Below are 27886 nucleotides of genomic sequence, written 5' to 3'. Positions count from 1 at the left end.
AGTCAGCGCCTCATACCCTCTTCCACTTGAGAAGCAGAGAGAACTGACTGTCCTAAGCTTTCTCCTTTGTTCTTTTTCATCCAGTTCTTATCACATTACACAGCATGAAGCTACCACATCCAGGGTGCATCCTCCCTTCCCAGGCAAACTTCTCTGGACGCAGCTTCACAGATGAGGCCAGAGATTACTGCCACATTGATTCCAAAACCATCCAGGTACAATGAGAATTAACAGCCATAGGATTCTTAAAAATGGTGATAATTATGCCAGGCAGTGCACTTGGAGGCAGAGGTAGGTGGATCTCTGTGAGTTGGAGACCAGCCTGGCCTATAAGAGCTAGTTCAAAGACAGGCCCCAAAGCTACAGAGAAACCCTGTCTCGAAAATACTACTACTTCCTACTATTACTACTACTACTACAATAATAATAATAATAATAATAATAATAATAATAATAATAATAATAAATAGTAATTACATATGTATTTCTTTCTGTGTGTCTATGCACCTTTTCATGTGCATGTTCACGTGCATGTGTGTGTGTGTGTGTTCATGTACATGCCAAGGGATATACGTGTATGTCAGGCAACAATGTGTAGAAGTTGATTCTCTCCTTTAAACAAATGAGTCTTGGAGACCAAACTCAGGGCTTTGGGTTTGTCAATATTCTCTTCTACCTGTGGCTCTGTTTTGCCATCCCATAGAAGTTAGGATAAATCAGTTTTACAGTTTATACTTTTGTCCAAATTTAGGACACAAATTCATCAAAAAGCCATGTGCCTGTGGCTTTACAGCCACCTGCACAGGCTGGAGCTGCACATGGGCTCCCATCGGAGTCACTGCCTTGCTAGATAGGTTCTCCTCTTTTATTTCCCCCTAAACGTCTAAGTGAGTTTGGAATTTTTTGTTGTTGTTGTTGTCGTTGTTGCAGTCTCTTTGCTGCAAACTCCATAGACCCCAACTCCATAGGCATTGGCATTCCAAATGCCATAGGAATTAGCTGATTTCACATTTTGACACTGCAGATGGCAGGCTCTTTGACTTCTTTTCACCCAGAGGGTTATAGGCTTTCCCTGGATCACCCCCACCCCTGAACAAAGAGTTTTTAGGGTTCTTGCTTTGAAAAAAAATGGATAATATAGATATGATAGGATATAAAGGTAGACAATTGATTCTACTCTGAAAAAAATGGAGATATAGAAATAGGATGAAAAGGTAGATTATTAATTCTACTTTTAAACTAAAACAGTGACCACTAACTTTAAATATTTTGCATTGATATGGCTTTTGTATATTGATACAAAGTTGAGATTATTTTGGTTAGAACTTACTGTACATAAATTCTACTCTTGTTCAAGGTATTGTAACTATACAATTCATTTAACAATGTAATGCAAATTTCTAGACCTTGAAAGTTATTATTGCTAACTATTTAAGATAATAAGGAAATTTTAGTTAGTATTTTAAGCACCTATTACAATCAAACTTGTAGTCCTATTGGGTATGTTTTCCAGGTCAGACAGATAAATATTTTAGATAGGTAGGTCATTTTCAAACACTTCAGAGATCTGCAGAATATGCCATTTAAGATGTTTTAATAATAGGTTCTCTTTTATGACAATGAGACATGATTTCTCCTGGTTGCACAAATATACCTCGGAGCAGATGATGGGCATTGAAGAAACTCCACATGGAGATTACTTTCCTTGTGACAAAAGTAAACTACTGGGCAAGAAAGTATTATTGCCTCAACTGCTGACAGTATGCTTTCCAAATTGGAAAATGTGGACAAAAAAGAAAGTTATTGCTGAACTTGCCAAGGCAAAGTAGGGCAGCCCTTGAGAATATCCTGCTTCACCAAAAGTCTGTCTGATATCCTGACATAATCATCTATATACAAATGCATGCAAATAGCCATAAAAAAGTAAATGTAATATTTGAAAATAATATTAATGCAAGGGCTGTCCTTGTGTACTCCACATATTTCTTGATAGGTAAATGAAAGGAATGTTGATTTTAAATTAAAGATTTTTGAAGGTTCCTCTAAAAGTGTCTTTAAACTAAACTCTCATATGCTTCATAATGCTGGGAAAATTTTAGTGTCTTTTCTTTCAAAATCCAGTTTCTTGATTCTTCTTGTGTTCCTAATTTTATTACCGTTTTTAAGACTACTGAACATATGTATTGCTTCTTAGATTTGTCTAATAAAATCTCCTTTTACTTTTATATAACTATTTCTATTACTTTATAGTAAATACTGTAGAGCTTTTATTTCTTTTAAATTATATTTGTTTTATATGATTCTTGAGGTGGAGCATCTATATGTAGCTGAGGTTGAATTTGAATTCACTATTCTTTTGTTTCCACCTTCTGGATGGCAGAAATTGTGAGCCCAAGAGACAGAGAATTATGATTTGTTTATGTATTTTCTGATACCATGTAATCCTTTGAAGGAATCTGTCTTAGTTTGGGTTTCTATTGCTGTGAGGAGACACCATGACCATGACAACTCTAATAAAGAAAACCGTTTAGTTAGAACAGCTCCTTTAATTTCAGAGTTCCAGTCCATTACCATCAGGATGGTAACATGGCAGCCTGCAAGTAGACATGGTGCTGGAGTTCAGAGTGCTACAAGTTGAAGGCAACTAGAAGTAGACTGACAGTCACACTAAGGGAAACAAGGGGAAAAGAAACCTCAAAGCCTACCCCCACAGTGAAACACTTCCTCCAACAAGGCCACATATTCTAATAGAGCTGCTATCTTTGGAGGGCATTTTCTTTCACACCACCACAGAATCTCACTGGGAACATATTGCCTCTCATATTACTCTGATTTCTTTGACAGTTGATACATATGGTTGGATGTAGAGGCCCAAAAATGTGAGCCTATTTCCACCTTATCTGAAGGTCAGAGAGTTTTAGCTTGATCCAGGCTATTGACAACAAGTGTGCTTATGCACCCAGAGCTAGGGTGTAGCTACTTGGTCTTTTGAACATTAAGATTGCCCATACTGGCTGATCTACTTCGCCTGGATCAGAGGTCAAGAAATTCAAGCATACTTTCTGCACCTTCTTTTGAAATAGGAGTTTTGACCTAAGAAGTGGCTGCCTTCAGAATACTTGGCCTGGGGTTGGTTCACTGCCTAAACAACAGAATGCTTTTCTTATGAATCAATGACTTGATAGCTCAAAGTACTGAAGCAAATAACTGCTCTAATTGTCCTTTGTATCATGTTAAAGCAGTCTTTTGTTTTCCCTTCTTTTGTATTGAAGTATAAAAGTGTATGGAAAATAAACACAAGTGAATTCAGCATTCAGGATTCACTGAGTTGCCTGCCTGTTACTATCCTATGTCTTAGTGATTCTTTCTTATCTCTGCTCCTTCTACTCAACATTTTCCTAATCTTCATGCCCCTACCCTGTTAAATAGGAAGATGGTCCCTGACAGTTGGAAATAAAGAAAAAAAAGATCTGGAAGACAACGTTCACTTTAGAGAAGTTCATCGATTGCACTAGGAGACTCAGTTTACTCCAGTAATTCATCTAAGATTGCCATACACAGAGTCTTCAATTTAATTTTTCTATATGGCAACCATGCATCTGTTTTTTGTTTGTTTAAGATGTACAGAATGAAATCTTGTCTGAATAAGTAACTCAATCATCACATTCTCTAGCAGCTCCATGTATGACAGTCCACTTTGCCACCACTGATCCTCTGAGGTGCTAAGCCTACACTGAGGGGTTTCCAGGCTCCCGTGGTTAAGTGTACTTCTTACCTCTCCACACTCCCTCACTCAGTCTTTCTCATGCTCTGCACCCCAATGTTTTTCAGTCTATCTCCTGTTGACATTGTGCTATCATTACTGGGAACATTTTTAAGAGGAAGAAGAGAAATTATTGTGTTGAATATGTTATAATTATGGAGGATAACGTAGCATTAAAATGGTTAATCTTTTTTTTTTTTTTTTTTAGTTTGGCAAGTAACTATATAAATAAGGAAGAATCTCCCAAAGAATCAACATGGAATTTGATCTCCAGGATACTTTGGTGTTTATTCCCTTGACAATTGTATTATATCAAGGTTAAATAAAAATAGATTTAAAACACAATGCTATCTTTAGTCTTTATTTTTGAAGATTTATGCATTAATTTTTAACCTTTAGTTAGAACCTTATAGTTAATAGTTAGACTATTAGAGCTAAGTAATATTAACAGAAATAGAAAATATGAAATAGGGCATGAAATTAAGACTTTAGGAAAAAGTTTACAGGGGCATTGGGGGAGAACTTATGATTGGCATTAGTTTATTTTCCTTAGAAATTTCTTTTCCAACTTAGAAGTAGTTCATGTTCGGGTGTATGTATACACGCATTGTTTCATAATTGAATGATAATAACTCAGTTGTCTGGAGCAAGTTTACTTTCTTTCATATGTGTCCAAAAAGTTGGAAAAAACCTCTTGTATTTTATTTCAGGTCAATTAATCAAAGTTATTAGACTTTGCTAATCACTTACACAACATTAAGCTGTTTTATTTCCAACAAATGCTATCGTTCATTTCAGACCTACCATCAGAGACTCTGAGTCCTCTGTTTCTGGATGACAGGGTACAGATCTGCTGGAGGCTCTAAAACAGTGTCCACCTCAGTCATGTCCTGTTACCAGCACTACACCATCAGGAAAGTGAACATTCAGTAAAGTCAAAACCACAACTCTTTCAGAGTCCAAGCAGCTAGAGATGACAACAAAAATGTCATTCCACACACAACTTGAAAAAAAGAGGAGAAAAGTGACATATAGTCAGACCCATAATGTGAGATAGATTAACTAATGGCATGAATTAAATAAACGGGATATAGTTAGTTTAAGTTAGGATACCCTAGAGCTATGTTTTGTTTAATAACAGTAAGAAAGTCAAGGTTTTTGGGGGGAGTGGTGTGATATAAGTCAATATTGAAACATTATCCACCAGGCAGGGCATAGTGTGGGGCTAAGACTATCTCAGCAACAGTGCGTGGTGAAATTAAGACAGCATGTCAGAGGTTCCAAACACTGCTATGGGGTTGGCAGATTTCTTACATGATTTATAGAACTCAACATGCTGCTGTTCTCAAAGATACAATTTATCAAAGAAAAATTATTTATAAAACAAAGAGAGGTTGCTAAAAAGGTCAAAGAGCATAGGTCAAAGCCAGTAAGCAAACAAACTCAAGGCTTTTTAAATGTCTCTTTTAAGTACAGCCAAAGAGGTTGTTCTTAATTCCCCCACCAATGGTGTTGTACATGTATGTACAAAAGAACCACATTAAAACCTATGAGAACAATCTTTCTATTAAATATTCGTCATGCAGGCATGGGGTAGATACATACTCAGTTTCCAAACACCTGGCCGTTGGGCATTCACCATAGACTACATTGTCAATAGCATCTTGGTAAATGGCTCACTTTTCACATCCCTAGTTAGTCCAGGTATAACTTCTCAAGTTTGCCCTGCTAAAGAGAGCATTGCAAGCTAGCTGTGCTGGTTTTCTCTTGTACATTTAAACTATAGAGCACAGTTTGTAAATGTCATGAGCACAAGGCCTAACTTCTGTAAAGCATTGCATCTCACCAGTAATCTAATTTTGATTACCAGTTTAAAGAGCTGACAGTAGAGATCTCTTCTTGGACCACAACAAAATTATCTAAAGGTTATTTTTTTTTTTACCGTATGCTTTCCTAAGAAGCAAAAGGAAGGGTTTTTGCTTAACAATATTAGCAACACAGCTTCTAAATTCTGATAGCAAGACTAATGTCTAAAGTTTGCATGGTTTCTTTTTAATAGTGCAGAAATGTTGCTCAGAGAAATTGTAGTTTTCTTCAAATGATTACTTATTTTTTCATTTTTGCACTGTTATGTTTCAAACTGGTTTTACACTGTTGTTAAAAATAATTTGATTATAAACTTAAAGTAATTTGATTAAAAAGAGATATTCAGATGTGTGCATGTCCTGGATGCTGCATTTTTTTTTCAATGTGCCATGATCCACTGATAGTTGATACTTTACTTCCATTCAAACTCTTAAAAGAAGAATTCACCTATAGATGTAACACAAAATTATCTTAAAGCGGTAATGACAGGTGTCATAGGCAGGTTTTCTGCTGCTGTGATAAAACGCCATGGCCATAAGGCACTTAGGTGGGAAAGGACTCACCTAGTTTATACTCCCACATAATAATCCATTATCAAAGTACTTTGGAATCTCAAGGTAGGGACCTAGAGGCAAGGGCTGTGGGAAAGTGCTGTTTACTGGTTTGCTCCATCATTTAATCTATTTTCTTATATGCCCAGGAGCACCTTCCCAGGGACGCAAGCATCTACAGTGGGCCAGGCCTTCCCACATCAATGACCAATACAGAAAATGTCCCACAGGCTTGTTCACAGGCCTGTCTGATAGAGGCTTCTTTTCAACTGAGTCCCTCTTCCTATGAGACTTTCGTTTATGTAAGGTTGATAAAAACACTAGTCATCCCAATAACTGAAACTAAAATGACTTTTCTATAACATTTTGTTAATTAAACTACATTTTATTTATGTTACTATTTTGTTTTGCTCTTTAACAATGTAATCTTTCATGAATTACAAGTATAGTGTCATAAAGCAAGCTTTTATTTGACATTAAAAAGCTGCTTTCTCACAAAGCCATCTTTTCAATTCATTTTTTTAAAAAATTTACTTATTTATTTATTTATAAAAATTTCCACTTCCGCCCCTCCTCCCAATACCCTCCCATTCCCCCCACTCCCTCTCCTCCTCCCTCTCCAGTCCTAAGAGCAGACAGGGTTTCCTGCCCTGTGGGAAGTTCAAGTTCCTCCCCTCTCCCTCCAGGTCTAGGAAGGTGAGCATCCAAACAGACTAGGATCCCAAAAAGCCAGTACATGTAGACAAGACAAGACCCAGTGCCATTGTCAATAGCTTCTCAGTCAGCCTCCTTGTCAGCCACATTCAGAGACTCCGGTTTGATCACATGCTCGTTCAGTCCCAGTCCAGCTGGCCTTGGTGATCTATTTTTATCATCACCAGGGTAATAATGATGTGAAGTATAGGTTTCAAGGTTTATAACAGAAAAAAGCATCATTTGCATTACAACTTTTGATATTATACACTAGGAACTTAAAATACATATCTCCTACCAGTGTTCCTAACTGAAGAACACAGGAACCTGTGTCCTTTGAGGAGAAAAAAAGAAATGAAGGGATAAATTAGAACAAGCATATCAAAATCAAAATGATTTCCTCCCATGGTAAATTAAAATTATTCTATTGATAACAGAATCATGAAGCTTTAAGAATAAGTTTCTACCGTGGATAATGATAAAAAATACACTTATGAAAGAAAGGATGACCTATTGTGATAAATTAAATTTACGTTATCTTCAGGACAGGGTGGTGATAAGTTTGCCTAAAATCACTAGGGTGCCATTAGCATGGTGATTATTTCCATGTGTTGAGCACCAGAGGACAGACCTTTTGAGTTTGTTAAGTCCACTTCCAGGAAATAAAATATTTTAGAAGTCATACGTAAACTCTCACTAGTGCTGTGTCAATATTCACCTTAAAATAACAATGTTTATTTCAGTAATTATGTCATAATTCCAGGAAAACCTATCTCTTATGAATAAGAATAAAAAACAGATGGATATAACATTATCCATGCAAGATGGTAGTTCTAAGGAAGTCTACAAATAACATTTCATAAAAAAAAAATTTTAGTAAGTCTGAAGTAGTTTTGGAGGAAGCATGAGAAGATTTCCTTCACCCAGTGCTTGGCACATACTGACACCTGAAATCTGGTTCATATGATTGATTTTTCTTGAGTGAAAATACACAGAATTTCCTATAAACATACCACATGAACAGTTAATAGTTTGAACTATTAGTTAGCAATAATATTAATATTTGGCATCCTTGAAATATTATGATAATTGGCAGAGAAATCAAACAAAATGTTCTTAAATTGGAAAATACTCTTCAGATGAAATAGAACCACATAAGAAAATAAGATGTCTTCCAGAAAAGCAAACAGTAACACAAAGGAGGGAACATGAAAACATTCCTGACACAGCTTAAGCACGTTAAAACAAATCAGTGGAAGGAAAATGAGAAGAAATTCTTTTGTGTCTCTCTAAGTCTGCTTCTTTCCTTAGATTCCCTTAATGTTTCTAGTAGTTTCAAATTAGCATTTTCTTCTCTGACCATCTGTTGTTTCGGCTTCACAGTGTGTTCTTCTCTTAATTTACTGTAATTAAACTTCGTCTAATTATTTCTATCAGGTCTCAGTTTACGCACATCTCTATTTAATCAACAATTGCAGAGGCAAAAAATAAATAACACAGTCACTCAATTGTAAATGCAAAAAGATATTTTGTCATTGTTTGCAGTTAGTTGCTTGGTATTATTGCTGCTTCTCACCTTCCTGTACTCACCAGTGAGTTCAGAGATGACAGGAGTTCTTGCTTCCTGTGTTGAGAGGGCTTTTTCTCACTCAGTACCCACAGTGCTAGAGATTAGAGAATTGATTAGATTCTGCAGGAAGACAGCCACATTTCTGCGATGTAAGAAAGTCCCACTTCACTGCACAGATTAGTCTTGGGAAAACAAAGGAAGGTTTAAAAAAAAGTCCACAGTAGCAGAGGTGAGGCTCCAACTTGTCCGTAGCCAGCTCTCAAATATCATGCAGTTCATAACTGCATCTGCCTAACTGCTGTTTAAGCTGTGTGATAGATCACGCTGATAAGACAATAAAAAGTCTATTATAGTGTTCAGAGTGATAATTTAAATGTATATTGTAGCTTTTGTCTAGGAAGCTTAAGGAGCTAAATCTTATTAACAAGAGTATAAGTGTTTTCAAGTGGTGCTGGAGATAGGAGGGAGGCCTGCCAAGTAGAGTCTAGTGCAGAGAGTCTACAAGGGAGAACTGTGTCTTCACACGTATTAACAAAAGGCTAGGGTCAATTAGATGGATAATATTGTCATCAACTATGGGAAAACAATTAGCACAAGATGTTTAATGTGGGTACCAAAGTATGGGTAGTATGTGGGCATAGTTTCAGAGACGAAGCTTTTCTATAGTTCTCTGCCACCACAAGTCTATTGGAGTAGCCATAGTGCATAGGGTCCTATGGATAGTAGTATCCATAAGAAGAAAAGCTAGATTGTGTCTGGTATATTTCTTACTTCTAGCTTTGTATTTCCCCTGAGTCTACCGTAGGAAATGCAATCACAAAGTATCAGTTCAGTAATGCTGTGATTTCTGAAAGAAAGTGGTCTTGTTTTATTCATCTTCCTTGAATAATGCCAGAAGAATAAGAAAAAAATGGAGTTATTATGCATTCAATTCCAAAGGTAGAGGACAGAAGAAAGGAGAAACATGAGGAAAATTAACCACTTCTTAAATACCATGGGACAAAATACCAAAACATATTTCTATTCCACGCTTGTGATTTTCACTTAAAACCCAGACTCATGTGCCAGGTTATGGATCAGACACAGTGGCATATTTGATGTGTCACCAGGCACACCCAAAACAATTATGTTTCTTATTGTTTTTCTCCATCATTGTGGGGGACCCACAGAAAAGGTTCAGCTTTACCTTGATTGTAGGTAAAAGAGCTTAAGCCTATTCTTGCTCCTTCAACATTATTGGCAGGAGATTTTACTCAGGATGAGGTTATCGATGGAATATCTTGACCTAGGGTGTGGTTACTTCGTGTTTTGGGCATTAAGATTGTGATCACTTTCTTCCTTTTATCATGGTAAAAACAAAACAAACAAACAAACAAAAACTGTGCTTCACTTTCGCTTTCTTCCTCTCTCGTGGATTGGGGTATTTAAAGATCCTAAGAAATCAGTACAGACAGGCTCTAAATTCTCTGGACTGCCCTGCTGGTGCTATCGTAGTCATCTCCACATCTCCTCTGCATCTCTGTTTAGTCTGTGTAGTATTTCTAACCCACACACTCTTACCCAGGAATGCACAAGCCCTTCAAGGCTGGACCCTGGCAGATGCCACCTCAGTGTGGGACTATGATACTTCATCCCTGTCTTCTCGTCCCTAAATGCTCACCCCGTTGAACTCTCTTTTTTTGGCCTTGACTTCAGCAATGAATAAACTCTTAGCTCTTTACCTAATAGTCAATATAGATTTCAATGTAAATATCATTCTCTTCAGTAATTTTTCTTTTGTTTAGTTTTTGAGACTGTAATTACAACATTCCCATCTTTCCCTTTCTCCCTCCAAACACCCATTTGCACCCCTTTAACACTCTCTTTTTTATACTACATGCTATTATTCTCATATATATTATATATATAATTGTATATATACACATACACACACATATATATAACTGTCAGTTTGTATATTGTTATTTGTATGTGTGTATGTGTACTTTTAGGGCTGATAAATTGTTACTGGATTAACACTTGGTTGTGACCTCACCTAGAGATGGCCATCTTTCAGTTTTGCTCGGCTGCATGTAATTCTTTGTGGAGAGTAAGGCAGTGTGGACTTTCCTTTGTCCACTTTCAGAGTGTCCGTAGGTGTTGACCTTGTTCAGCACATGTTTGGGCAGACATACTGAAAGACTTTATGGGTGCAGCTTACGACATTAGTAGGAGACATGACTTCACAGCAAATGCCCTGGTCCTCTGGGTCTCACAGTACGTCCAGGCCCTCTTCCAAAATAATCCCTGAGCATTAGGTGAGGGAGTGCTTTGTACATGTTTTCTTAGTAAATACTTATTTAGGTCCAGTGTGCATTTCCTCATGCATTAGTTATTGCTGGTACTGGAAGTTATGGGAACTTATGCAACAACCACTGGTGCTTTGAGATATTTCCCTTGACAGGAACTATTCCACCCATTTGCCAAACATTTTAAATTTTAAAGAAAAGTTGTGACTAGATCATTAAATACTGGATTACAGCTGCTGTTGTTGGTGGTGTAAAGTCAGGATGCATGTTCAGAATTCATCTATAGAACCTAGGGTTTCTGGAGACTGGTAAGGTGAATGTCAATATTGGGTCCAGTAGAATGAATGGGGCAAGATGGATGGATAACAGATCAAGTGGACAAGTAGGTAGGTGGCATTTCAAGTAGGTCATGTCAACAGCGGGACTGAGTCAAGCTGAAGCACATGGGAGATCTGGGGACTTTGTTAGAATAGAATATAATAGGATAGGAGTAGTTTCAGACTATAGGGATTACAGGATCATTTGAGTCATCACGGAAATGGATGTACCGCTCCCAGAGGTAGTTGGCTGTAGGATGGGATAAAGGAAGTAATGGCTTTTCCTGACAAAGAGACATCCTCTTCCAAAGTTCATGAGGAATTCCGAGTGTAAACTTTTGATTCTCTGCTAGCACTTCTTAATGGTTACCAGGTCAGAGTTGAGCTCAGACTGTCTCTTAGGACACTGTCAGAAATTCTGTCACTTTTGAACCCACTTTGACCTAACACTCTTTTACACAGAAATATAGTTTACATTATAGTCCCACTGGGCAAGAAAGAAACAAGGGGGAAAAAAGACAGAAAAAAAAGAAAAAAAAAAGGACGGAGAGTCTTTGCTTCTGCGGTAATAAACTACAAACCCACCACCTGTTTTTCCAGATGTTTCTATTGTGGAAAGTGCCAGAATCCATATTCAACAAGGGCAAGGTCCGCAGAAATAAGTAGGTCATCTCTCCCTGGTCAGTGAGGAGGGTCGACATCATTAACCAGACAGGTAAAAATCCCATGCTTACCCTGAACACTCTGGAGTAAGTTACCAAGTTTGAGGATGAGACAGTTTCAGTAGGGACTTTTGTGATTGATTGGAATTAAACTTTTTTCCTAGCCACAGCGCCTAATCCTGGTACAAACAAAATCAACAACCACTTTAGAGCTCCTGGGAGGGTTTTTGCCTGAGGATTGTCTTTCTAATTAAGCCCTCCAACTCTTTAACAGGCAGATTTTACCCATTACCTTCTAGATGAAGTGCTTTCATCTGTATCTGAGATTCACCCATTAGTGTGCTTAATCTACAATTTTTGGAAAGCTGAACTGAATTATTTACTATTTTTTGTTGAGGAAATATGAGTTCTAATATAGAATCTTTCTTTTTCAATGTTAAGTGACCAAGGATTTACAGGTTCATAAATTAAAAAGGGTAAAGAGATATAGAAGAGAAAGCTGGAACCAGAAAAAAATGATTTACTGTAAATCACTTAAACTGTCTCCAGATCACATGATCACTTTTCTGAATCTCCAACTTCAGCAAGTTCTACAAGTGAAAAGTGGGTGAGAAAAGCACTATTAAAAATTATTAAGCTCATGAAAATTCTAGAAATATTATACACTGAAGTCACTTGACCATGAGATATGTTAACAGAATTTAACTGTATATGAAGAAATAAAGTAGCCAGAGGACACTAACTCAAAGAGAACTGACCATAACCCCACTCTGAATGACTTCACTTCAAGATGTATCAACTTCTTTGCATTCTAATTACTTTTTAAATTGGTATCTCACTTTCTCGATACTGTAATTTCTACCTATTTAAAAACAGGCCTTAACCTATTGTGAGTCTTGTCCATTTGGGGAAGAGATAAAACAGTGTCTGTGTGTTATGTGTTGAATTATTGCTGTTGCTGAAATGGATTAATAAAAACGCTGCGGATCCCCGGCTGATGCAGTGTCAGAAATTCTGCAGGTCCCCAAGCAGCGGCAGTGGGCCATGTGGCAGCAGGCTGCCAACAGTGGGTCCCAAAAGAAGCCAGTCCCAGGCAGGGATGGCACAGTTCCCCGAGTGGGTGCAGCAGGCCATGAGGAGAGACAGAGGGACACGCCACAAGACCACGCCCCAGGTCTTCCAGGCAGAGGACAATGCAGTGGGGGAAAGACAGATGGATAGGCACACCAGGAAGAGTGAGGTTGGATATTTATTTAGTGGGTTATGGAAGGGAAGAAGAAGAAGGAGAAGAGCAGAGAGAGGGGCACAGAGAGAGGGGGAGAGAGCCAGAAGCGTGGAAAGGGAGAAGTGGGGAGAGGCAAAGCCACCTCTTTGAGAGGGAAATAGAAAAGGAAGGAACTCAGACTGGCAGCAGGAGATCAGCTTGCCTGGAGAAAGGGAGTGGGCATGGCTTGTCTCTTAAAGAGATATGACAGACCATTACAGTTACACTGTTTTTGATCTATTTGGTCAGGGAGCAGTCATAGAGCTTCCAGGATGCAGAATGTCATATGAAGTTGTCTGTAGCAAACACACAATTAATAGAGGTGTAAAAGATGGTGATCCTGAATGCTGTTCCTCTGTGACACTAGTACAGAAAGCACACACTTCTCAGACCAAGAGCAGTGATGGTGGAGACTATCACTACACTAGCTCTGGCCTGAATGCTGACCTCTGCCATTTACTAACACTGCGTTGGCAGCAAGTCAAGCAATATTTCAAGTTTCACTCTCCTTGTTTATGAATGAAATGGCAGTAATGGCAGTAACCCCAAGCCTGACATAGAGCAGTGGCTCTGTTTACTTGCTATTCTTAATGTTGTTTGTTATTTCTTTCAGTAATGTTACTGCATTGCTAATATCAATCCTCTGTGCTCTGTGTGAGACACTGGAAAGGAGAAGCAGGTTTCCACCAGGTAGAGTTGGGGATAATTCTAAAAGTCTAAATGGAATGATACCACCTAGAGGAAGTTCTTGTCTGTATGCCTACAGTGTTTCGCCAGCAGCTGTTGTCCACATGTCTTTGAAAGCTGGGCCGAGCTATGCAGGTACAGCATTTCTAACCCAAATGTTCTCAAACTGAAACATTCATGTTTTGAATATTGACCCGACATCACAAGAGGAAAATTCTACATCTGACTCAGACAACCTGTTAACTTCCAAGTCCCAAATCCCCCAAATGCAGTGCCACTTTAAATGCCCCAAATGACAGTCTGGGCTCTGCTCAGGCTGGACTCTGACAGTGTATACAGAGAGACTGGTGGCGAGGAAACCCAAAGCTTTGCAAGAAGTCACACAAATTATTTCAATTTCTCTCTGATGCCTTTGTCCAAAGAGCAAATGCTGATGCATTAAGCCTGCTATAATTATTCTACTGAATTATTCCAGCAATTATATTCTTTCAAATTAATTAAGAGTGTCACAGCATTTTTAATGGAAATAGACTTATGCAATCTGTATAAAAAAAGATGAAAAATCTTCTGAACAATAGTAAGAATAGGTGCCAATGTATTTGAAGTTTTACATTGACTTTATTTGATCTAACTTTGAGAACTGCAAACTTCTTGTTTTCAAGGGAGTAAGTCGTAGAAACTTTGGGAGAGACTTTCTGTCTACCACAGGAAGGTATGAAAAGAAGAAGACACAAACAATGAAATATGCCCATTTTGCCACCTTACAGGATCCCTGGGAGTGAAAAGTTGAGTACCAAAGACAAGTCCAGCTGCCATTCAGCAGGCCAGGCAGACACAACATCAGAAAACTCTAGTGCTATAACTAAATTAGCACCTAAAGCAAGAACAGTCTTAGGAGTCCAGAGGTGTGTCATTGTCTTTCTAACAAAATGGAATTTTATGTACAGGTTATTGATGTTTGTAGAGATGAGATAACTAAATGCCTTTTCTTTCTTTCTTTTTTTCCTTTTTTAAACACAAAAAATAAAGGTCATCCCTTGGTTTTAAAGTTATCTGTAGTAAGATACAAAACTTCAAAACAATAGCAAAGTCTTGAGATGGTGGTGCATGCCTGTCATCTGTGTAGTCTGGGGCCAGAGGCAGGGAGATTGCTATAAATCCGAGGCCAACCTGTCTACACAGTGAATTCAAGGCCATCGGGAGAATATATAATGTGACCCTGTCTCAAAACAGTGGGGAAATTTTTCAATTTCAACTCAACTTTGAGTTTCAACTCAAAACCAAAACCCAACCAAACAAACAGCAAGAACAAACCCAGAGCAATGGAATAAGTCCTAAAACAGTAATTACTCAGCAAAGGAGCCACGTACACTCAGGTGAGCAGTGCTTCCTTTTTGCAAAGGGAGAAACATGCTGGTGTCTCATAGGATAGATCAGAAGATTCAGTTCTGAAAGGTTGTAACAACCAACAGGAAAATTTTACTGCTCTGGCCGTGAAGGATGTAGCATCCTAGAAAATACTACAGAGATAAATCAGAGGATTGCGATCAGATGTATGAATAAAATGTTTTCTATGATGAATATAAAATGTTGATGCTGGCCACCGAATGTCCCAACAATGGGAACTAATATATTCTGGTAGCTCCAACCTTCCAGCTCTTGCTTTGGAGAGCTCCTCAGAACAAGAACAGGGCTATAAAGAAAGATGTTGGGAGGAAAGTCAAGTGACCCGAACTGCACAGGAGCTGGACTTTCTTACTCTGAGCGCCAAAATTGGGCTTTTTGCCGCTGTGACAAGGATAACAGACACTGCATTTGTGTTGTGATTTCCAAATGTCGCAGGTTATTACCTTTTTGATGGAAGGAGTTATAACATCCTTTGCTTGCCAAGGGTTGGTTTACATAATGGCTCTGCCACATTATGCAGCCATTTTAGGGGCATAGATGGAAGTTTCAAATTCCTCAAAAGGAATTATTCACTAGATAATGAATGTTGTCAAACAGGATAAGGCCTCACTTTCTGACAGATTCTCAGAGGTAAGTGTTCCACAGACAGAAAACATAAAATCTTCCCTTCTCAAGCATTCTTTTTTTTCTCCGAGCTGTCCTTCTACCCACTGAAAATTATTACAGGAAATAAAATCTGTCTTCCCGAGTTTTCCATTAAGAAACTGATTTGTAAGCTACAAGAGGCTAGGAAGTTTGTCATTTACATGCTTAATACCAAGGAACATCCTGAAAATATTCACTTTATAAATAGCCACTACCAGGCCCAGGGGCTTATCTATTATTCACGGTAATCACCAACATAACCATTTTATCATTTTCCTCGAAGCTGGAGCTTGAGTTCAGAGAGAAGTGCCCCTCTTTCCTGTAGGTCATTTGCAGAAAAACAGAAGGGAGGTTTGAGCCAAAGAAATTCTTAGCAACATTATTCTCTTCCATGTCAGCTCAGTCTTACTCTCAGTAAGATCCTCTTGCTTCTTCTTCAATCACTGACACATTGCCAGCTTGTTTTGGTGATGGTGACTCCTTCTGTCCCAAGGCTGGCAGATTACAGAAAGGATATGCAAATTGTTTAACAACAGGCGCAGTGAGTATGCAACAGGGAGCTGAGGTCCTTGCTGAGCCTGGTGAAGTCTTTAGGATTGAACCAGAACAAGGATTTAACAGTAGAGATTCACCAGCATACACACAGGGTATTAGAGGAGGCGAAGGCAGCCATGCTTCTCAGACGTCACACACCCCAGTGTCTCCACAATGGTGCCACTAGATACTGTGTCACCCTTTATATAAATAAAGGGAGGTTTGTCTTTCTTTGGTGTTTCCATTCTGATTCAACAAAAGAAAAATCTGTGTGGCATTTAATTTAATCACAATGTGAAGATGTACAAATTTCCCTGTGGAGTAATTGGCATTTTGAAAGATTGTCCTAAGGAATTTAAAGGTGACAAAGGGATACAATGATACTGCCTATGAGTTTTACTGTATTATTCCATCGTTGTATTAATGACAAACATTTTTTTAAAAAAATTGCAACATGCATTTGGAAAGAATCAATCATATGTGATTTATATTCACACCACAGGGCTACACTGCCCTTAGTCCAGTTGAAAAATTTCCCTAAATGCTGGCAAATAATTTTCTTTGCTTGAGAATGAATGCTCAGACTAAGTCCCTTGACTCCAGTCCCCTGGATACTCTCTCTTTTGTGTCAGCATCTGCATGCATGATCCCATAACCTCTCCAAAAGTGGTTTTTTTAATCTTATCTAATATGCCAACCACACATACTATTTGTCTCACTTTATCATTAGAGTTGCTACCTGGTAAACAAGACAGTCTTTTTTTTTTTATTACTTTCGTTTTTGTCTATTAACCACAATTATAAAAGAAACAATATCAATCAGGATTTTATGACTTTATTTTCCTTTCATTAATCACATTTGAACATCCACTTACTAGAACCATGATGGCATATAAAATCTACCTGCTAAATACATAAGTTAACGTTATACTTGTTTTGAACCTTTTATTTGAAGGTGTTGTAAGACAAAATTAGAAAACACACTGAATGTGCTAAACAATGAAGAACATGCAGATGTACCACCTACTGGAAATTGTAAGGTGCTCCTCCTGCAACACCATCCAAATGCCGTTGGATTTCTCACTATTTACTCACCCCCTCTTTATTTTTCTTTCACTGGCTTTACTGTGGCTACCATAGACTGGGTAACTTAGTCGATAACTCACTTCCAATCAGCCTGAGTTTATGGAGTTCCACATCACATGGCTTGTAATCTGGTGTCAGATGAGAATCCAGGTTTTGGTTTGTAGACTGAAATCATCTTGCTGTGTATTAACCCAGTGGAGGGATCTCCAAACCCCATTCTGAAAGCCCAACTTTGCTGTGTTGTCCCCCCCAACACTAACACAATGTAGATGATTAAGTCTCACTCTGTGGATTTGTGTGTGGGAAACACTTACCTTCAGTGTTTCACACTCCACACAGTGAATACACTGAGGGTCAGAAAACCTGTTATCCTCAGTTGGAGCTGTTGACCCCCATACTTAGATCAATGAAAACCGGATACACTGCCTAAGTCTATGAAACAAGTCTTCCCATGACAGAACTGATAAGTCCAGTTGCTGGCTCCTATACCTATTTGTTCACAACTTGTATGCATCAGATTGCAGCATTCTCATCCAATTTCTGTACAGTAAATTTGACATTAAAAGCTGACCTTTCAAATGAGTGTGCAGAACATGCTGAGACCATGCAAGAAGATCCAACTGAATTTTTGCTGCTTTCATATTTTTGTGTTACATTTGAGAATAATCACTCACCCCCCATTCAGGATACCATATGCTATTACTCCAAGTATATGAAGAAAACTAGCCTCAAGGTTTGGAGAAAAAGAGAGAAAGATAGCCCAGAGGACCAAAGTCCAGTTAGCACCTATGCTGGACAGTTCACAGCCACCTGCAACTCTTGTTCCAGGGAATCAGAGAGCCCTTATTAGTCCACAGACTTTCGTGCATGCACATACTTATGCCCAGGCACTATACGTATAATTAAAAATAAAATTTAACAAGAAACGCAGGTTAAGAAAATCCAAGATGCTCAAGTCCCGAATACAAAAGGTCAGAGTTTGCATATAATCTATGTTAATACAGCCTACACTAAAGCAACCCTGGATTCTTATGATATTCAATAAATGTAACGCTGTATATATAACTTATATGCTGTATTAGAGAGTGATGACAAAGACTACAGCTATTTACAATAACCAATTTTCATGGTTTTCAGTAGATCAGGATCTTCTGAAAATAGAAGAAACAAAGCATAACAATCTCCATGATGCTTCCTGAAACCGTGATTCTTTATGGATCTGGAAAAAAATTAAAGTGTGTTCTTACCACTGCAGTATTGCTGTTATATCAGCCACCAAACATATGACAGCTAAGGATTCAAACACAATTCCATTTGAATGGGATAAAAAGAGGTATTTAATTTCATAGTTAATGTGGCAGTCTTGTCCACACTTTATTTATAAATCTACCATGTCAAAAAGTGACTGGAAGGATTAACTGTTACTAAACAACTCACAGATTTAAGGTGAAGTTTATTACCACCAGTTGTTAGATTTTCAGTAGATATTAGCTCCAATTCCTTCTGGTCTACCACAATCAGTAGGCGACAAAGCTTCCCATGCCATTTTATGGATGTTTAAGATATTAAACTTTGTCCTCAGTGTCACAGATCAAAAATGAAGCTCATACCTAACCTCAGTTGTATAAATGACCTCCTAGTCTTTCAAGTAGATAACTTTATTGTTCCACTTATGTGTCTTCTGAAGTTTTCCCTATTCTAAAGTTTTGATATTTAAAAAACCCCTTAATACATAAACAATTCATGAAGTAAAGTTTTTAGTATGAGTAGTTATATGTTATATTGCTCCAAATGAGACATTAAGAAATGGTTGATATTAAATCAGGTTACTTATCTCTTTATTTCCTGTTATCTAGTTTAATTAGAATTTATGATATAATTGTGTGAAATGTACACAGAATGAATTCCTGAGAAAAGATATATTTATAGTTTCTTCTTCTTAATGTTAAGAAATCAGAGAAGATATTTATATTATTCTGTGCCTTAATATATGATCTCTCAGAAATTTGATTACTTACTAGTGTGGTCTGGTACTGTGCTCTGAGTTATTTTCCCATCGACTCCTTATTACCTTGGTGAATATTTTATAAGTTCATGGAAGAACAGTACTTCCTGTTATTGTACACCCCATGCTTTCTATTTGATACTGTACCACAATATCTATGTCAATATGGCATGTCTGTAAGTGCTGTTGATGGTTCTAATATGCCCTTACTGTCTTTTATCTGTTATTGATTTCACTTATAGAAATCATATATGAAAGTCTCCCTCTGGGTTATAAATTCAGTTATTTTACTCTGTGTCAGTTCTGGTAAATAAACTCAGAAATTGCATATTTTTTTCCAGATTGATCCTTTATAAAGTATCTGCCTTTCTTAGGTAAATTATAACTCTGCTATTAGTGATCATAACAGGTGTCTTTAGTTTCTGTGTGTCATCTTTCTCTATCTCTTCCATTGTAACACTATAGAGTGCTGATATTTAAAAACCCTTCCAGAGAATAGAGATGTTTGGATAAGAGATGAAATTCCATAATGAATAAGCAGCAGCCTGGCTGAAGTGCTTCCATTTTGGAGAATGTAATGATCAATCAGCTCTGTGTGATGAATTGCATGTTGTTTGATCTTATACTTCTGCCAACTATGGGTAGAGACTAATGACTTGCCCACCGTCAGGAAAGAGTACAGTGGCAACATCAATGAATGGATATTTATCCATATGGAATGTTACCACATATGAATCACTGTAGGAATTTAAGAAAGAAAAAAAGTTCCAATGTTATCATTGAACTGAGATCAGAAGAAAACTGGCAGCAGACAGCAGCCTTTTGCTGCACCTTTCTAGGTGGCAACAGAATTAGTAGGCATTCAATACGTGCAATAATGTAGAGAATGACTGAATCTAGGCGTGTGTCTCTCATACTTCCTGGGAAATAAACAAGTCAATAACATCTGATCTTTCTGCCAAAAAGAGATAGACAGAGACAGGGAGTCAGAGAATACAGATGTCTATAAGGCAGATTCTCTGCAGATGGGGTTCTCGACATATTAGGAACATTGGATATGTGCCTATATCTTCAGAAGTTTTTAATTATATGACAGGAGAAAGAGGCTGTTGCATGTAACATATTTTGTCTATCTAATGGTAGAAGTGCATGTTCATGGTGCTAGAGAAGACCTGAATGGAAGATGTTGTGATAATGCAGACTGTCAGTTCACGTTTGCTCCCCACAGGGGAATGTACAGCACAGGGTGGCTAATAATGAACAGGTCAACACCATTCACACCATAATAACTTCATAGAGAACTAAACAGGCAATAAAATGGCTGTTGTCTAGTTTGAGAGAAGACAAAGACCAGGAATGCTGGCTTCCATGCCTAAACCATCACACAGAAAGTGGTCAAGAGTTGATTCCTGCCTGGTAAATAGCTTGTCTTACTTTGCTAGGGTACCAGGGAAGAAGAGGATGGGGATGTAACTTGTCTATAGAACACATGGTAATATGATTATTATTTTAATTTCTCCTCTGTCTTCTCATTTTTCTTTTTTCATGTTTGAGGGAGTAAACCCAGGACTATGGTTGAACTATGGGTTCAGGAAGCATAAATGTTCCCTAAGCAAGGGACCAGAATTCTTTTAGCTCCCCTCCCCAGGACTGAATCCAAAATCTCATGCATGTTAAGTAAGCTAAACTATCACTAAACCACATCATTAGCCTTTATTTTTATTTTGTGAGGCAGAGACTCGCTATCTTATCCAATCCATTCTTGCATCTGCTCAACATCCAGGCAGGCCTTTAAATTAAAACCATTTCTGTATCCTTCCAAGGATCTGGTATTATAGGTATGCAACATTAGACTAAGTTCTCTGAGCTTTTACATCAAAATTCCTTTATGATTGAAATCATTGATTATGCTTCCATCCCATCTGGCAAAATGAACTTGGACATGAATGCAGTTGTGTTTCCTAGTGCTCAGGAAAGCCCATTAGGTTTCCACCTCTACTGAACGGAATGAGTGGGAAGAACGTGGAGGACCAGACCTTTCCTCTCTATGCAAAACACACAAGAGATACACGTTAAAGAAAGAAACTCACTTTGACTCTTAGTTAAACAGTTGCTGATTCATAGCTGGCTAAAAATACTGCTTTAAGATCACATGTCAAGAAAGAAATACTGCAGATGGAAGGCATTATGGAGGAAACCTATTCATTTCAAAGCAACCTGTAAATAGAGAAAATAGGGTCCAAGGCTTTGAGATGTCTTTCAAAGCTATGCCACTCCAAGAGAATTCTGGTAACTAGGCCCAAATGTCCGTAGTTAAATACATTTCTTCCCAATTAAATTCTGAACTTGAGTTCATTAATGAATAAAGGTATCGATTGGGTCATCCTGACCTGTCTCTGGAAACTTCTGACAGACACACCCATAGATGATCTTCACAAATCTCCTAGGTATCTTTCAATACAATGAAAGTGATAATTGAGATGAACAATCATGACAATTTTGCCAGTGGAAATTTAGAAAACATATTTGCTAAGTATAATATCCCCTTAAAATATGGATTAGTTTTGATAAATTTGAATAATAAATAAAGGAATCATTTCGAAGTAGCTTATGATTAGCCATGCAATGAAGAGATTTATACATCATATTTAACTGCCAAGAGGTACAAAGAGAAAGCATCTTCTCTTCTATTTATTTATTTATTTCAATTATTTGAGATAGGGTCTCTCTATTTTATAGTTCTGGCTTTCCTGGAACTTGTTATGTAGAATAGACTAGCCTTGAACTCACGGAGATCCATTTGCCTCAACTTCCTCCATAGCTGGATTAAAGGAGTGTGCCGCCACAACAATCTAGAGAAGGCATCATCTCTTAACTCAATTTTACTGGATGCTGAAAAGAAAGAATATGGCTCCTGCTTTGGAAACCTACCTGAATAGACACTGTAAACCTGACTGGCAGTGCTGTATGCGGGAGTGCAAACATGTACAGTCATTTTGGAAATCAACATAATAATTTTTCAGAAAATTGATCTACCCCAAGACCCAGCTATACCAATCCGGGGCATGTGATCAAAGCATTCTCTGTGATATCGCAAGTACACTTGCTCAACAATGTTGAAAACAACCTTACCCATAATAACCAGAAACTGGAAAACCTAGATGACCCTGAACTGAAGAATGGATAAAGAAAATGTGCTACATTTGCACAATGGAGTATTAGTCAGCTGTTAAAAACAATGATATCATGAAATTAGCAGGCAAATGAATAAAACTAGAAAAAAAATCATCCTGAGTGAGGTAACACAGACCTCAAAAGATAAACATGGTGAGTACTCACTTATTAGTGAATATTAACTGTAATGTAAATAAAGGATAACCATACTAGAATCCACAGCCCCAGAGAGGGGGTAACGAGGAGGACTCAAGGGGTATACTTGGATCTCCTTGGGAAGAAGAAGTAGAAGAGATTTCCTGAGTGGATTTGGGGTAGATGGTGATGAGATCATAATGGCTCAGGTGGGGGAGACATAGTAGGGAGAGCACTGGAAGAGATGCCTGGGAAGTAGGGGGGCATTTCAAGGTGAGGTAGAAACATGGGACAAGGAAAATTCCCAGGGATCTATAAGGATTTAAAAAATAAACACAAGACAAAAAGAGAGTTGTTAATGTTCTAGGACACAAGTTCAGTGTGTTTTCAATAGTTGTTATGGAACTGAGTTCTTTATTTGGTATACTTCAATTTTTTAAATTTATACTCTTTTAACTGCCCATGTCTTTAATCTTCTTTGCACTTCCAATATTTTGTGAATTTAGTTCCCTGTAAATTAAAAAGAGAAAGGCATAGAAATGTTTCGAACAGCAGCTTGGGATATTATCTTACAGTATTACCTACAATACTATCATAGTATAGAATACTATACAGTATTTTCTTTTTTATATTTATATGTAATATTTTAACAAAAATAATCTTGTTTTATACAGATTGCACCTCCTTTATGAAGAAGCAAAGAATTCTACTCATGACGTGTTCCCTTTAGGTTCCTGCCTCTAGAAGAGTAAAGGAGTAAAATGTTGGTGCTTGAGTTGTGTAAACGTGACACACTATATTCTCCACAAATGAGCTACAGGACCGCCTGTGGCATCTGTGAAGGGAGATTTCCACTTTATTAGGAAACCTTCGGCTGCTAATAACCACCTTCCCAAGTGAGCCGGTGCGCAACCATTTGTCTGTTCTAGTTACAACATTTGGCCCGAAAGCACTGCATCAGAATGATGATGCTTCACACACTTCTGAATTATAATTGTAGTCTATAGTAATTGACTATCGGATACCCACACACTTGATTAGCTGTCCATTAGCATTTTCTCCCACTTACTGCCTCACTAATCTGTCTGAAGCTATAACACTAATCAACACAGTAAACACTTAGAGGGTGAGGCGGCAGAGTGGCTCTTTTCGCATGTCAGATATGTTTCATCTGGGAATACTGGGTAAATGTGATTTGGACAGATCATTTCAGAAATAAATATTACCGCAGCTTTTAGAGAGTGCACAACTACAAAACTAGCTTGACAGTTGTCCTAACATCCTGTTTAAGAAGAAGAAGTATGAATTCATTTTTACACTTTCCCAGCATCTGGAATCATGTGCTTTCATATTTGAGACTGACATGATACAGTTTCATCCAATATCTTTATAGTGTGACTGAAGACCCAAGTATATAATTACCTTTCCTGGGAAGCATAATGATGAGGTAACATAGCCAAGTTTAGAATCTGACTATTAGTATCATAATCACTAGTGGAGAAATCTTTTCAAAATGTTTTTGCCAAAATGCCTTCCATGGTATAATAAATTAGATCCCTTTCCTGCTGTATATAATTTATATGAAAGCATCGTCCAACATAAGACACACTATTATTTTATGTACCATAAAAATTTCTGATAATTTGGTAATTCTGTAAAAATTGATCACTTGAAACTTGTACCTGAAGCAGTAGACAAACAGAGGGCAGCGTCATATCCTAAGAGGAAACCCCCTTTCACTGTTTCCTAAAGCACTTAGGTTTTGTTCCCGGAGTAAAAGAGAAACAAGTTCATTCTTCATACTCTAAAGTTTGCATCAAGTTCATCACTGTTTTGTGCATCAATTTTCTTTTCCAGGGACCTGAGAATAAAAGCTATGTATTTTATATTAGTTGTGCAAGAGAGATTCATTGTGTTTAATTCAAGATATATGATGCAGGCCATGGACACTATTCAATTGTAATATTTTGTTAGAAATGCCCACTAGCTTCCACATGGCCAGTAGCTGTGTCAAACTGTGTTAGTTATTCAGTTTAACCAGGTGTCCAAATGTGACTTAAAGCTGTTGAAATTCCATTCTGGAGCACCTAACTCATTACTTTATGTATTTAAGATGTAGATATTTATCTATAGTAATATTAAATTTCTCTCCTCTTAGAGAAAAGGCATAAATAATGACAATTTAAATTAATGAAGTATAAAGTTCATGAATAATCTGAATTATGCAAATTCCATAGCATTAACATTCATTAGAATCTAGAGATGGCCATGACATGCCTGAGGAAATGGAAAACAAATGAACAGGACAGTTCTGGTCACTGTGTGTTGTGGTGTGTGTGTGATGTGTGTGAGTGTTTGCATATTCCTATCTATATGAGTGATCTTTATTTACCCTCGGTTTATGTTCCTGGGAAAGGTATTCTTTGTAATTCATGCTTGAGACACTTATACTCTGAAAAGATAAGAGTAGAGCCAGTATTATTTGATATGAAGACAGAGTGATTATTACAGATGTTGCTTCTCTATGCCACCTGACCAAGGGTTGTCCAATCATCAAAATGCATGCATCTTGCTATAATAATTAATCTAGTTGTGAATGTGCAGCCTAATCTTGAGCGTTGAAAAAGATTCTCTCAGAACCTTCCAAAATAAAGCTGAAATGATTTTCATTTCACTTCTGCTCAAAAAAGTATAGGAATCCAAATACTGGAAAAATCATAAATCACCATTTTAAAGTGACCCAGATGAGACAGCTTGGAGTATTTTGTTTGCAACACAGCAGGGAAATAAAGGAAGAATGGGGATCTCTCAACAGTTTAACCTTCTGTCTCCATATTAAGAAAGACTTCTACAGCTTCTGTAGGCCAAATTACCCTTATATAAGTTTGCAAGTTTGAATAGATTTTTCATGTTTAGAGCCAATATAGCACCTGATGTTATAGTTATTTTAAAAATGTTCCATGTACCAGTATATGAGTAGGAATGAAAAACCTTCTGTGAAACTTAGTCCTGTCGAGGAACAAAACATTTATAGACCATTCTTGTGGACTTCTATTGGGATGAGCAATCTTCTTCCTGTTTCAGTCTGAATTCATGTTTTAAAAGCGGACATGTGAGCACAATTGTATTTGATACTTTAGAAAATGAAAATGTAAGAGTAAGAAAATTCAAACAGACCCAAAGTCATACAGTCACTCAGTACGGATGTGGATTTATGTCATCAAAATAAAACTTAGCCAAACCTACTTACAGTTTCAGTAGTACATTTCATTAATGAGACCACACCAGACAAAGATTCAAAAAAGAATGGGTTATTTTCATCTTTATATATTCAAGGAATACAAGCAATTCATAGCAGATTTGGTAGCTGTGTGTGTTTATGTTTGTATCTGAGCACTTGTGTCTACGTGTTTCTGTGTGTGCGTGTTGGTGTGTGTGTCCGTATGTTTGTACATTTTTTATGTGTGTGTGTGTGTGTGTGTGTGTTGGCATGTGTGTCCATATGTGTGTACATTCTATGTGTGTGTTTCTGTGTGTGTGTGTGTGTATGTGCGTGTGTGTCCATATGTGTGTACATTTGGCTTTGTCTTTTACCTTTCCTTTCCAAGGAATCTGAGACATAATGATATTATATTGTATTCTACAGGATATTTCATTCTTTAAAGGTCTAAAGTGGCTTTAAACTATAAAACTGGCACATACAGTATTAACATTTGTGCTTGAATTTTAAAATAAAACTTCAAAGTTTCTCAAATAAAATCTACCCTGTCATTTTAAGTAAGTGACTCTCTTGGGTTTTGATACAGAGAGATTCTCAGGGTAAAGCCAATATAGATATTGCTAATAGCATTAGACTTCTGAGCTTTAATTGTTTATCTGTATGATAGTCAATCATGAAAATTATAAAAATAATAAATATCCACTTTGAAATTTTAGTCTTGTGGTGAAAAGACAGTATTTTGTTTCTATCCAATATTTTAAAACACAACAAAGTCAAGCTCTATATTTATGCTAATAGATTATTTTTCATTATCCATTTTTATTTCTAATATTAAATATTAACCATTTTATCTCATTAAGGTACTTACTAATTTGAAATAAATGAGGTCATTGATTAACTTAATTTAATTTGATTTCCATATTAAAGAGTATTAGAATTTAATCAATTCCCAATTGTTTTACACACACACACACACACACACACACACACACACACACACACACGTTACAGTATGAAAGAGCATAGACTCTTAATTTCAGGGTCATGAGTTTGAGCACTACATTGAGTGCCAAACTGTTTCAGTATGAAAGAGTTCCATAAATATGTTTATGGAGAGAGAGAGAGGGAGAGAGAGAGAAATAGAAAGAGGGGGAGAGAGAGAGAGAGAGAGAGAGAAAGAGAGGAGAACACAACACAAAGATCTCAGCAGTGAAATGGTAAATGACCTGCACAGTGCTATTTCCTTCTCTGTGACTCTGTGACTACTGATAACGTACTCATGTGTCACCGATGCAGTGACAAACGTGACAATAAGAACGGCCAGCCATAGGTTTCTAAGGGTGACGAGCTCTAACGTGACAACTGGTGTGAAGATAGGAGAGAGCTGTTCCATGGAGAGAGTCAGACATTTTGTTGACAGTACCTTAGATGCTAAGCACTTTTAAAAAATGAAATACATTACATTTATCACCAAATAAACATCTATCATGCACTAGTTCTCCAAGTTATATGGTATCTCAACTTTGGTTTGCAATTTATGGGTTAAGACTCATTGTTTTCTTCTCATTGTGTTAGTAAATGAATACTTCTCCGTTTCAGAGTTAGAGTTTGAGCTACTTCTTCCTAAGCCATCACAAACAACGCCTTTTGATCCTTTCATAACGCTTTTCTACTTGTCCAGTTTATTCCAATGGCCACCTAGGAAAAGAAATAAGATCACTCGACTTTCATGCAATCTGAGCCTTACTAGGCAGGTGGTGATATCCTGTAGACACGACTCTAGCAGTTCTCCTTGGATGCTGATTTTGCATATCAACAATCTCTCTACATTCAATCCAATGCCAGTCTTTGACTGATGAGAGACATAAAATAATACTGAGCTGTGAAGAAATGCTAAGGCAAAACATTAATAATGAATGAATGAGGAGCATTTTAGTAATCTACTGTAAACTTCAGACTCAGAAAAAGGGAAAAAGTTATGGGACCTGCCTTAGCTCAAACTCAATTCTGGGTATTGGT

The 27886-nt window shown here is 37.4% G+C and overlaps 1 protein-coding gene and 1 long non-coding RNA gene across 2 annotated transcripts in view; one reads left to right on the top strand and one right to left on the bottom strand.

The window, feature by feature from the left end:
* Gpc5 (glypican 5) overlaps window positions 1-27886 on the bottom strand; it is a 1239739-nt gene that overhangs the window by 554307 nt on the left and 657546 nt on the right. The window lies entirely within an intron of this gene.
* On the top strand, window positions 90-4108 carry LOC146892159 (uncharacterized). The gene is made up of 2 exons (XR_015004737.2): window positions 90-215; window positions 3972-4108. It is a non-coding gene; the product is annotated as an uncharacterized LOC146892159 (long non-coding RNA).

This window comes from Myodes glareolus, chromosome 12 (genome assembly GCF_982192425.1).
Source record: "Myodes glareolus chromosome 12, mMyoGla1.1, whole genome shotgun sequence".
Classification (NCBI taxonomy): Eukaryota; Metazoa; Chordata; class Mammalia; order Rodentia; family Cricetidae; genus Myodes; species Myodes glareolus.
The sequence above is the reverse complement of the archived record's forward strand: the minus strand, read 5'-3'. Positions and strand labels throughout refer to the sequence as shown.